The 10758-nt window shown below is 42.9% G+C and overlaps 1 long non-coding RNA gene across 5 annotated transcripts; it reads right to left on the bottom strand.

Moving 5' to 3' along the window:
- Positions 1595 to 5153, bottom strand: LOC109704390. 5 transcript variants are annotated; one of them, XR_002214357.1, is made up of 5 exons: positions 4863 to 5153; positions 3990 to 4175; positions 2566 to 3570; positions 2388 to 2468; positions 1595 to 1942 (listed from the first exon to the last, which is right to left on the bottom strand). It is a non-coding gene; the product is annotated as an uncharacterized LOC109704390 (long non-coding RNA). The 5 variants fall into 5 exon arrangements; XR_002214362.1 differs by lacking the exon at positions 2388 to 2468 and having other exon boundaries at positions 2548 to 3570; positions 3990 to 4236; XR_002214350.1 differs by lacking the exon at positions 2388 to 2468 and having other exon boundaries at positions 2548 to 3570.

Here is a 10758-nt window from a genome sequence, read left to right as displayed (position 1 = left end):
AAATGAAACCCAACTTTGGTGGCCTCTTACTAAGGCACGATACCTTTACCTCGGTCGCTCGCCGGCTCGCTCGGTCCCGGCTCTGTGGAAATAGTGGGGTGAGAACTACAACAAAGTTCCCAGTGGGGTCGGCCTCAACATCACCGACTTTCCCACTAGGACTAACTCAGGCATAATAGAAAGGATAAGCTGAAATAAAGTAACCAATCTACATCATGATGCTAATATGCCTGAACAATAAACAAGGAATATGCTCAACATTAACATATGCAGATTATGCAAGTTCTTTGTTCTTTGCACTTTACTCTTTGTTCTTTGCTCTTTGTTCTTTGCACTTTGTTCTTTGCTCTTTGTTCTTTAATCTCAAGGCTAACCTGGGGGTATCGCCACATTAACTTGCTTCACATTAAGTCCATTATCGCAGGAACTCACCCGCTAGGACCGTCCTTCGGGTTTACTCCAACCCGTGATGCATAACTCCGGAGTGCATCGCCCGAGGGGGAGCGACCGCCCTCGAGCACGGAACTCATAGCAAGTATGATCATATCCTTAACTCAAAGGATTATAAGTTCAATCTTGACTTTACACTAGCTCTAGTGTCCTTTACATCACTTTACGTTGCAAACTCATGCAATCACATTCTTTACATTTCTCTACTCTTGCTAACTCTAGCATTCTTGTTCGTTACAATTCTTGTTCTTATTGCCCCGCTTTACTTTAGTCTTACACATTGTCATTTTCATCATTCTTTACATCACGTTAGTTATTTGCATCACACTAACTCTAGTGTCTCTTTACTTTACATTTTCAAATGCCACTCGATCTATGTCATAGTGTCACTCTATTCTTTTGCTCACTTTGGGTGTTCACTTTTCTCTCATGCATACACATAGGGATTTTACATTCATAAGGTTCTCAACCATCACATTAGGCAAGTTGTACTCACAATCATGCAACATCACATTTCTATCATCACTTTACCCTAAAATGTATGCAACAAATGTGTAACATATGCTCAATTGAATGACACATTAGGCATAGAGAGAAGTTCAATAAGTTTGAGAAGCACCACCCACCACTACTACAGGTACAAGATTTAGTGGCGACAAATGTCGCCACCATAGCCCAAATTGTCGCCACGAAAAACGTTTTGGCGGCGACAATTTGTCGCCACATGCCGCCGCCTAAAACCCCGTCGGTAAAACTATTTGGTGGCGACAATGTGTCGCTGCCAAAAGTTAGATAATTAGCGGCGACAAACAGTCGCCACCAAAAGTTAGATAATTAGCGGCGACAAACGATTGCCGCCAAAAGTTTGGTGGCGACAAATTGTCGCCGCGACAAAGAGATAATTAGCGGCGACATATTGTCGCCACGAAAACTTTACATAATTATTATGACTAATGGTGGCGACTATTATTGCCACCATTTTTCTGATATAAAATTAATTTTTTTTAAAAAATAATTAGTAGTAATAGATATTATTTAAGAAGAGCATAAATAATCTTTACAACATAGTACATCTTAGAAACCTGTCCCATAGTCAATCAAGCCTAGGATACCATTACAGAAAGCTTTCCAAACAAACCACAGATCAACAAACAGAAATCCTACATTTTGTATCAAATTATGTCTCTCACAACAGAGATTATATGCTCACGCAAGAAAATTTACAGAAAGAAGTTGAAAAGAACTAATCATCTACAAATTTGGGACAACACCCAACACAACCAGAAAACAAGAACCATGTTAGAGTATCATTGCATTGTCATCTAATACAATCACCCAACACAACCAAAAAACAAAACACAATAATAGAGTTTTTGCCATTTCCACATGCTATCAAATGTAAAGTTTTCAAAATATGTCTAAATTCTTAAACTTGATTCAATACATCGCCAATGACCTGCCAAAATATTTCTCGTCACCATCTCTTATAAATCTGCAAATAAAAATTTAAAAAAATTAGTTTTTCAACATTTCTTGATCCCTGAATTGATAACGAAAACAATATAAGAATAAAGAGGCCAAGTACGTAGATAACAACTTTGCTAAGGCAACAAGTTTCAGATCAACAAGATCTCAACATTGAACATCATTACATACTAAAATGTTTAAACTACCTGTAGCTAATGCTTAAGAAGTACACAAAACTTCTCTCACAACGGTTCTTACTTGGCATATACTATGATACAACTAATTATATGGAGTATTTGATCAGAAGCCACAGCGTCTGTTTCACACAGTGTTCAGTCAGTTTGGCAGGTTGTGCTTGAGCTCGAAATCAAGGCTTAGTTAAAATTACTATGTCCAAACACACGTGCTTTCATTGTTTGATAGATCCGGAAAAAACTGAAAAATTCGGAAGCATTTGGAGCTATCCTCACCCAATTGCCATAACATGGTGGTGAGAACTCTGACCAAAAAAGCAAATAGGTGGAACCGTTGTAGTTTCACAAGCAAATAGACTAAGAAAGCAAAAAAGAATAACAAATTAGGGAGATCAATGAATAAGCATAGCTCTTCTTGATAACATGCAAACAATACCTTTAAATCTCATCGTACCTCTTTGAACCTAATATATTCGAATGCCTTAAAGATCTATGGTTAATTATCTCACGCTGCACGTTTCATCAATCTATAAAACAAAGAAAAAGTGAGCGCAGAATTAATCAGCCATAAATAACAGAGTGAGTAACCTGAAAGCATGTAATGAGGGAGCAGGAGCACTTGATTTGGAGGAATAGTCTCAATTGCAACCCTGAATTTGTAAAGGGATTCCTGCCTTGGTGATAACAGAACGAGAAGCATGAAGAACAGACCAAAAGATTTCTTAATGATAGAACAAGCATGACGACGATATCACGGATTGCGCAAATCACTCAACAAAACAAGCATGCCGACGATTCGTCACAGCATTGATATCTGCGCACAAATCAATTGTCTCCCAGAATAACCTGAAGGTGTTCACTAAACAAATTTCTGATAGATGTTATGTTATTATCATCTTAAGAAATCCACATGTTAACTACTGGGGTTAAAAACATCAAACTTTTGCAATTAGGAGCAGTATTAGAACATAAATGCAAACACTAAATAGTGAAGCAACCCAAGCCAAGATCACCTATAAAGCTTTTCTCATTATTAAGATCTCAGCTAGTACGAAACATGGGACTAAAAAAAAAAAGCAACATACAATGTTCAAGAAAAACAACAAAGCATTGCTATGATCTTACAAGATCTGCCAAAATAACTCACCATCATAGCATTCCATTTTCGGCTCAAGAACCATCAATCAAATTCCGCATCAGTTTGATTCAAATTATGCAAAATAAACTCAAATTGGAAGGCGAAACCCTCCTTGAAAATCAAATTAGATGAATAATGCTTATCAATCAGCTTGGACACTCCAATCATGCCATCCGGTGCCAATTTGATTGGGGAAATAATTGTTACCATAGGATCATAAAAATGGAGCAGAGTTCTTGTATTTTGGTATGAACAACTTGTCTCAATGTACTGAGAAAGATGCAATTAAGCCGATCTCAAGTCAAAGGTAGCAACACAAACCTGCATAAAATAATTAAGTGAACAAGCCTTCAGCAATTAAAACACCATAAGCATCTGTGCTTTAGAATATATCACATAAGAAGTCATTGCATGAAAAGTTATCAAGTTTATAATAGCTATCAAGCATAGTGAAAGACAAGTCCATGTTCTAAAGTCCTGTTCAAACAGAGTTGCTCCTGAGCAATCAAATGGAAATAGATTAGCATAGATTGAAGGAACTTACTAGAAATTATCATTCGAATTTGGCATAGGCTCTATTATGAATGTGCAATGTTTATATTATGTTTACATAGTGCTTTTAGCACATGACATTATTAATTGAAAGTCAGATAATTTCATAGTTATTTTATTCTAGGGAACTGCTAAAGGGTTAAGGATCCTTGGTGCAATTTTATTTAGGAAATTACAGGCATGCATACCTTTTGCCAAATAGTTGACATGAAGGTGTTGTTCTTGCCTAGTAGAATGATAAGGAAATGGAGGAATTTGCAGTCGGAGCCCGTGAAGTTCGATACCATGAAAAAGAATAAGACGGGGGGAGAAGCTTTGGTTAGTGATCTGAATTTGTTTACATTTTGCGATGATGGGAATGGAGCAAGCCGGTTCTGCAAGAGGAAGATTACATTACATGGCAAGGCCAAGTGGTCTTAAGAGTGTAGCTTTTACCTACATTAGCAATATGAAATGTGAGTTCTTCATCAAATTTTGACATTTAGCTTCAAATCCTTGATTTAATCGACCAATAAATTTTTTATTCAATCGACATTGCACAAAAAGGAGTTTTCTTAACACCCAGCATTCGGGAGTTCATATAATCATTCAAAATAAAGCATTTGGGAGATTTGTATGGTATGTAACTCACCACATGCCAACCACATACCAACACCCAAGATCGTAAGTAAAAATTAAAATATATATGAAGACTTCTCAATTATAGGCCATTATGAAATAGAAACCTAAACTTATTTTTTTCTTTTTCAGATTCTGTAGTAAATTAAATTAAAAACTTCGTTAAATTTGATAACTCTGTTAAATACATGAATTAATCCAGTTTTATTCTCTATAAAATAGTGTAAAACTATTAAATTTGAAGTAATTATTAACCATTTAACAAAAAATCTGCTAAAATTACTCCCAATTTCTTGAAAGGATTAGTTTTCCAATATGTGTCATAATTAATTGTAAGTTTCATAAATTTTCTGAACAAAAATCCAAAAAAAAATCTAAACCCATTCAAAAACCAAACAATGAAAATCTAAAAAACTATCATAATCAACAAAGGGACGAAGGACCTTATCTTCCCATGCCAAAACGGAAGCGACTGTGGCGGACAATTGCGGCGGACGACGAGGAAGGAAATATTCCAGCAAGCGGCGGTGAACGCGGAAGGGATGGAGCCGAAGAGGGAGCTAAACACGAGATCAAGATGGGCGAGGGAGGGAAATGCGAAGGTGTCGCAGAGCGATGCGGGGATCTCTCGCCGTCGTCGATGGAGATGGAGTATAGGGAAAAAAGGTTTTGGGGAAGAAGCCTCCGGCGGATGGAGGTGGGAAGTGGGTTTTCTCAAGATAATTAATTAACCTAGAATATGGGCTTTTGAATAGGGTTTTTTTTGTTAGGCGCGAAACCGAAAAAAAAACCGCGTGCGCTTAGCTAATAGCCGGCGGTTTTTTTCTATTGTGACATTGATGGTTTGAATTCTAAAAAAAATTTAAGTAGAGCATTAATTATCATATTAACGGCAGTTATATAAAAATGCCACCAATAATTAATTTTTAAAGGCATTTATTTAGAAGTGCCACTAATAATTAATTTTTACTTGCTTTTTTTAAAAGAGCCACCAAAATAGTGCCACCAAAAATAATTTGTGGCGTAGTGCTGCCTCGCCTTGGAAGATCCTTTGAGGGGCGGTGGGAGAGACAGAGGCTTTAGGGATTTGGAGGGCGGTGGGAGAGACAGAGGCTTTAGGGATTTAGGGATTTGGGGTTTAGGAATTTTTTCTCAGTACATATTATTTGTATATTTTTAATTTGTGAAAAGACAAAATAGTCCAACTATTTACACATATAATATATAGAATAAGTAAGGGCATAATAGTCCAACAAAAAAAAATGGTGCTGGTTGGTGTAAAAAAATGGAGGGAAAAAAAGGCGGGATGTATGGAAATATTCCGCGGTGACAAAAGTCGCCACCATTGTTTATGTATTCGCGGCGACATTTATTTGTCGTCACCATTGTTTATGTATTGGCGGCGACATTTATTTGTCGCCACCATTGTTTATGTATTGGCGGCGACATTTATTTGTCGCCACCATATCTTCTACATAGGTGGCGACAGTGCTTGTCGCCGCAGAAAAGTGGCCGCCAAAATTCATTTTTCTTGTAGTGCACCTTGTAGGTCTCTCTAGGTGCTTCGACGATTTTCTTGGGATTTCTAGACTCCTCGTCCTTCACCTGCGGCGAAACGAAGCCAACTTAGGCCATTTTGCCTATATCTTTCTATACACTTTTCGTAATGCTATTCCGAGCGCACCAACGCGTCGGAAATACCCCCAATTAGGTTTCTAGAGGGTCAATTGCACTTAGAAATTTCCATGAGCAAAAGCCCCAATTTGGTGCCCTAGTTCCAATACATATATCAAACCTAGGGTTTGATCTCAAAGAGAAGCAAAAATAGCTTCATTATACTCTAAAAAGTCCATTAGAACCATCTTTAGACAAATCAAAATCCTACTTAGGGTTTCACCATGAGAGGTGATGAAGCTCACCTCAAGCTTCACCATTTCTATGGTCTTGATCTCAAAAGAAGCAAAAGAAAAGCTTCAAATACTCTAAACAATCCATTAAAACCATTTCTAGGTTTATTCAAAGCCCATTTTAGGGTTTTATTACAATAGGGTTCAAAGCTCACCTTATAAGCTTTCCTTTCTTGCACTAGAGAGGAAGAAGATGAAGTTGCTTCACCTCTTGATCTTCTTCTTCACATTCTTTTCCTTCTTTTCCTTCCTTTCTTTCTTTCTTCTTCTTCTCCCTTGTCTTCTAGAGAGAGAGAGGGAGAGAAGAGAGTGTGTGTGAGGGAGAGAATGAGAGAAAAGGCTCTCTCAGCCCTCTACATAACCCATGGGTTGCAAAAATGCAAATAAACCCCTCAACTTTCATCTTATTCAACTGCCTGGACTGGGCAGATTTCGGGCTCGGGGACCGGTCTCCCCGACTAGGGACCGGTCTCCGAGAGCTCTCCAGCGCAGCCAGAGCTGCTGCGCGCGATGCATCCGGTCTCTCCTTGGGGGACCGGTCTCTCGGGGACCGGTCTCTCAGGCAGGGACCGATTCCCGAGAGCTGATTCCTCAGGACTTAGCCGATTTTTCGGCTGTCTCATTCCATACGCGTTCGGGGACCGGCCTCTCCCACCAGGGACCGGTCCCGAGAGCTCAAAACTGCAGAATGCAGATTTTGATTCTATAGCTCTCGAAAACCTCCCGTAACTCGCTTTTAATCATTTTAACACCTTCGGACTTTCCGAAGTGTACCGTCCTCGCACTTTGGTCAATTTGACTAAAGTTCGACATCTTTATTTTCAGAATTTTCGGTATATTACAGATCGTACTCACCTAATAGTCCTTACTCGAGGGCGGTAGCTCCCCCTCGGGCGATGTGCTCCGGAGTTGTCATCACTGGGTCGTAGCGGTTATCTCCCCAGAGGGCGGTCCCGTCGGGTCGTAGCGGTTATCTCCCCGACAATAGGGATTTGGGTTGGTGAGTTTGTGAGGGCGAAACCTACGGGCTAGCCATGAGATTGGGTAATGAAAAGTTAATCTTGCATTCATCATGAGCATTCTATCGAGCATAGTTTTATTTATCGTTCAGGCATATTAGCTGCATTTGTTAGTTGGTTATTATCTATTCTTTCTTCTATTATGCCTGATTAGACCTAGTGGGATAGTCGGCGTGGTTGGTTGCCGAACCCACTGGAAACTTTGTTGTAGTTCTCACCCCACTATTTCCACAGAGCCGGGACCGAGCGAGCCGGCAGATGATCGCGGTAAGGGCATCGCGCCCTAGGTAGAGACCGCCCGAGATGGATTTCATTTTGTAGTTGCACACCCTTTACTATCATCTTTTGTATTTGATGATTTTAGTATTATGAATTTGCTTTAATGAATGATGTAAAGAATATTTACTTTAAATGTCAAAAGTTATATTTTGGGAGAAATGAGATGTAAAAAGAAATGATGCAAGAATGTGACAGAACTTGATTATAGTTGGATACATGTATGTAATTTAAATTTAGTCATAATACTTGTATATTGAATTGCTAATTCTTTCACCTTGGCTATTGCTTGCTCTCGTGCAAGCTATTGTGTATGCTTCCGCTTATGCAAATTTGTACTCTATTGATACTAGTGTTGAGCCTTGGGCGGACAGGGGAAGCTCTGTCCGTTCGGCGTCTGTTTGACGCTCTCGAACCGGCCAAAAGGGATCGGGCTCAAGGCGTGACACTAGGTCTTCCCTTTTCGCTCTTCCTGTCTCCTAATACTGTTGAAATCTCCGCAGATAACCCATTTTCCTTCGCAACACGATTTTAGCTGAGCCAATTCTGAGTTGAATGCCTCTTTACCGTCCCAAGTTGCAGGCCCGTACACATTAGTGACATAAAATTTTTTCCCACTCTTGACGTGTGATAGGAGTACGGTAATCGAGTAATTTCTCACAAGTACATCATGGCAAGTGAACACACGAGAGCTCCAACACGTAATAATTCCCCCGGAGGCACCATCCGATTCCAAATAAACGCATTTGTTTAGAAAAGATCCGGCTATGCTACGCAGAAAAGAGCCCGAAACATGGTCCACTTTAGACTCTTGAAGGCACACTACCCCATAGTTAAACTTAGAGATGACCGCCCTAACAGCATTACGCTTAGGAAGGCTATTAAGCCCTCTTACATTCCAACTACACATACAAATCATAATAAGAAGCAAAAAGACACCCCATCCCAAAAGCCCAAAATGGTGCCCGTAAACATTGAATCCCACTCCACCTACACCTGCTTGCACAGAAAGTCGGCGAAAACCTTCGCCTCAGAATCTTCCAGGCTGACACCGCAAAGTCGGCCCATACGGAGAAGCTTCTTGACAGAAGAATTAGCCCCGCGCCCATCCCCTCCCTCACGCTTGCTAGCTTTCCTCATTATTGCCCGGTACAGGGCAGAGGCCTTCCCGAATTTCGCGAGTCGCTTATTGGTCCGGGGTGGAACCGAACCCGCCAAATCACAACTGATGACCGTGGACTCCGTCGCCACCTTGATACTCTCTGGAGCTTGCTGGTAGCCAGAAGAATGTTCTATCTCTGCCCCCGTGATGTCAGCTAAAGCTATCCCCCCTATGTCTCGATCACAAGACTCCGACCCGGTCCCATAGGAGGCCTCAAGAAAGTCCCACGACCCGATTGAAATTGGAAAGTGTGCCCACCCGCATTTCTTTACTCTGAAAACAAGAATTCTAAGGCCTGGGCTAAGTATAGGTGCGATGTACACGGCCCACAACCCCATTACTACCACACCTCCACTAATTAACAGTTTCTCACACCCACTAATTAAAAGTTTCTCACACCCACTCCCATAAGTGTCCACTAGGCTAATTAAAGGCTTCATAGAGGTCTTAAGGAGTTGACTCTTCGGGTACAATTTCGAGGAATGTCCCTGAGTAATTAATACCTCGGGCCCCGCATTCTTGGGACCAGAGTTGTGCAACTCCCAATAGACCACCTCTGTCAAGGAGATGGAAGGTCTGCTTTTCCCATACCCAATCCAGCTAGCCTCCTTCTTCATGCAATTTTCGAAAATCTCCACCTCTCCTCCAAGCTTCGCACGTTGCGCATCCAAGTCCTCGGTTCCTAAGCCACCGCTTCCCGTTGCGCTCCCATCTCCCTGCTCGTACGCCACCAGCACACCGCCCGATGCACGTGCTGCTCGACCACCGTGGCCCGCCTTCCCACCCGAGAAGCCACCGGCCCGTGCCACCGCCAATCCCAAAGGCCGTTTTGCTCTACCCACCTCTCCTACCTTAGACGCTGCGCCAGGGTCACACGACGCGCCCCGGCACCGCCTATCTCGCACTACCACCCAACTCGGCACTCGGCTTGCTCCGCCCCTCGGCTTCGCCCTGAGGAGCGAGGATCGGCAACCCCGCTCTCCCGACCTCGCCGCTCCTCCTGTCGCCCGCACCGTCCACCGGATCACCGTGCCACGGGAGGCGTCGCGGATCACCGTGCCGCGGGAGGCCTCGCGATCACCGTGCCGCTGGAGGCCTCTCGAAGTTGAATGGGTACCTCCGCCTCCTCCACTTCCCTTGCTCCGTTCACCTGCCCGTCCTCCTCGCCCGCTTGTTTACCTACACCGCCGCTTCCTCCACTGATGTCTGACCCATCGTCCTCCATCTCACCTTGCTCCAGCCCGTCCTGTGGTGGCAAAGGAGGGTCACCTCCCTCTCCCCCGTCTTCGATCATCTCCCAGCTGTCAATATGCACCATAACAGAAAACTGCTCCTCGCCGAGAAGAACGGACAGGTTTTGCGGGACATTGGACATCGAATCAAGAATAATCTGGCACCGGTAGGCACGAAGATCCGTCAAAGCTCTAGTGTTGGCGTCCGCCTTCACGAACCTGCCAAACCCTCCGACTAAGGCTGCAACACGGGGGATTGTCCAGATCTCAAAAGGCAGGTTAATCAATCGGATCCATGCCCAATAGCGCGATCGGTGGGGCTTGGCGTTCCAGTACCTCCCCCAAGGGTAGCACCGAATCCAGAAATCGTTGAGGGGTAATACTTCCCTCCTTATGAGATCATCAGCAGAGACCCACTCCGGAAGAAAGATCACGAAGTCCCTAGCCCTATACCGTGGACCGCGAAGTCATCGGTGTATCCTCCGAAACGCCTCGCCATCGCAGTTTTGATAGTGCTCGCTGGATCAGGCCCCAAATTCGCTGGTTGAATGATGTCCGCGAGGACTGCGTTTCGGCGCATCTCCCTTCGGCGTAGGTATTCTTCCGTATACGGAACGAATACCTTCGACACCGGAGCCCAACCCGGGGCACGACCCAGCCGGTGATAGGGCCAAAACATACTGTCGTTTACCTTCTGTGCTTGAAGGTCGAGTCCTCTAATCGACCCGCTCCAATGGTGGGTA

Source organism: Ananas comosus, linkage group 2, assembly GCF_001540865.1.
Source record: "Ananas comosus cultivar F153 linkage group 2, ASM154086v1, whole genome shotgun sequence".
NCBI lineage: Eukaryota > Viridiplantae > Streptophyta > Magnoliopsida > Poales > Bromeliaceae > Ananas > Ananas comosus.
This window is presented reverse-complemented; position numbering and strand designations above follow the sequence as displayed.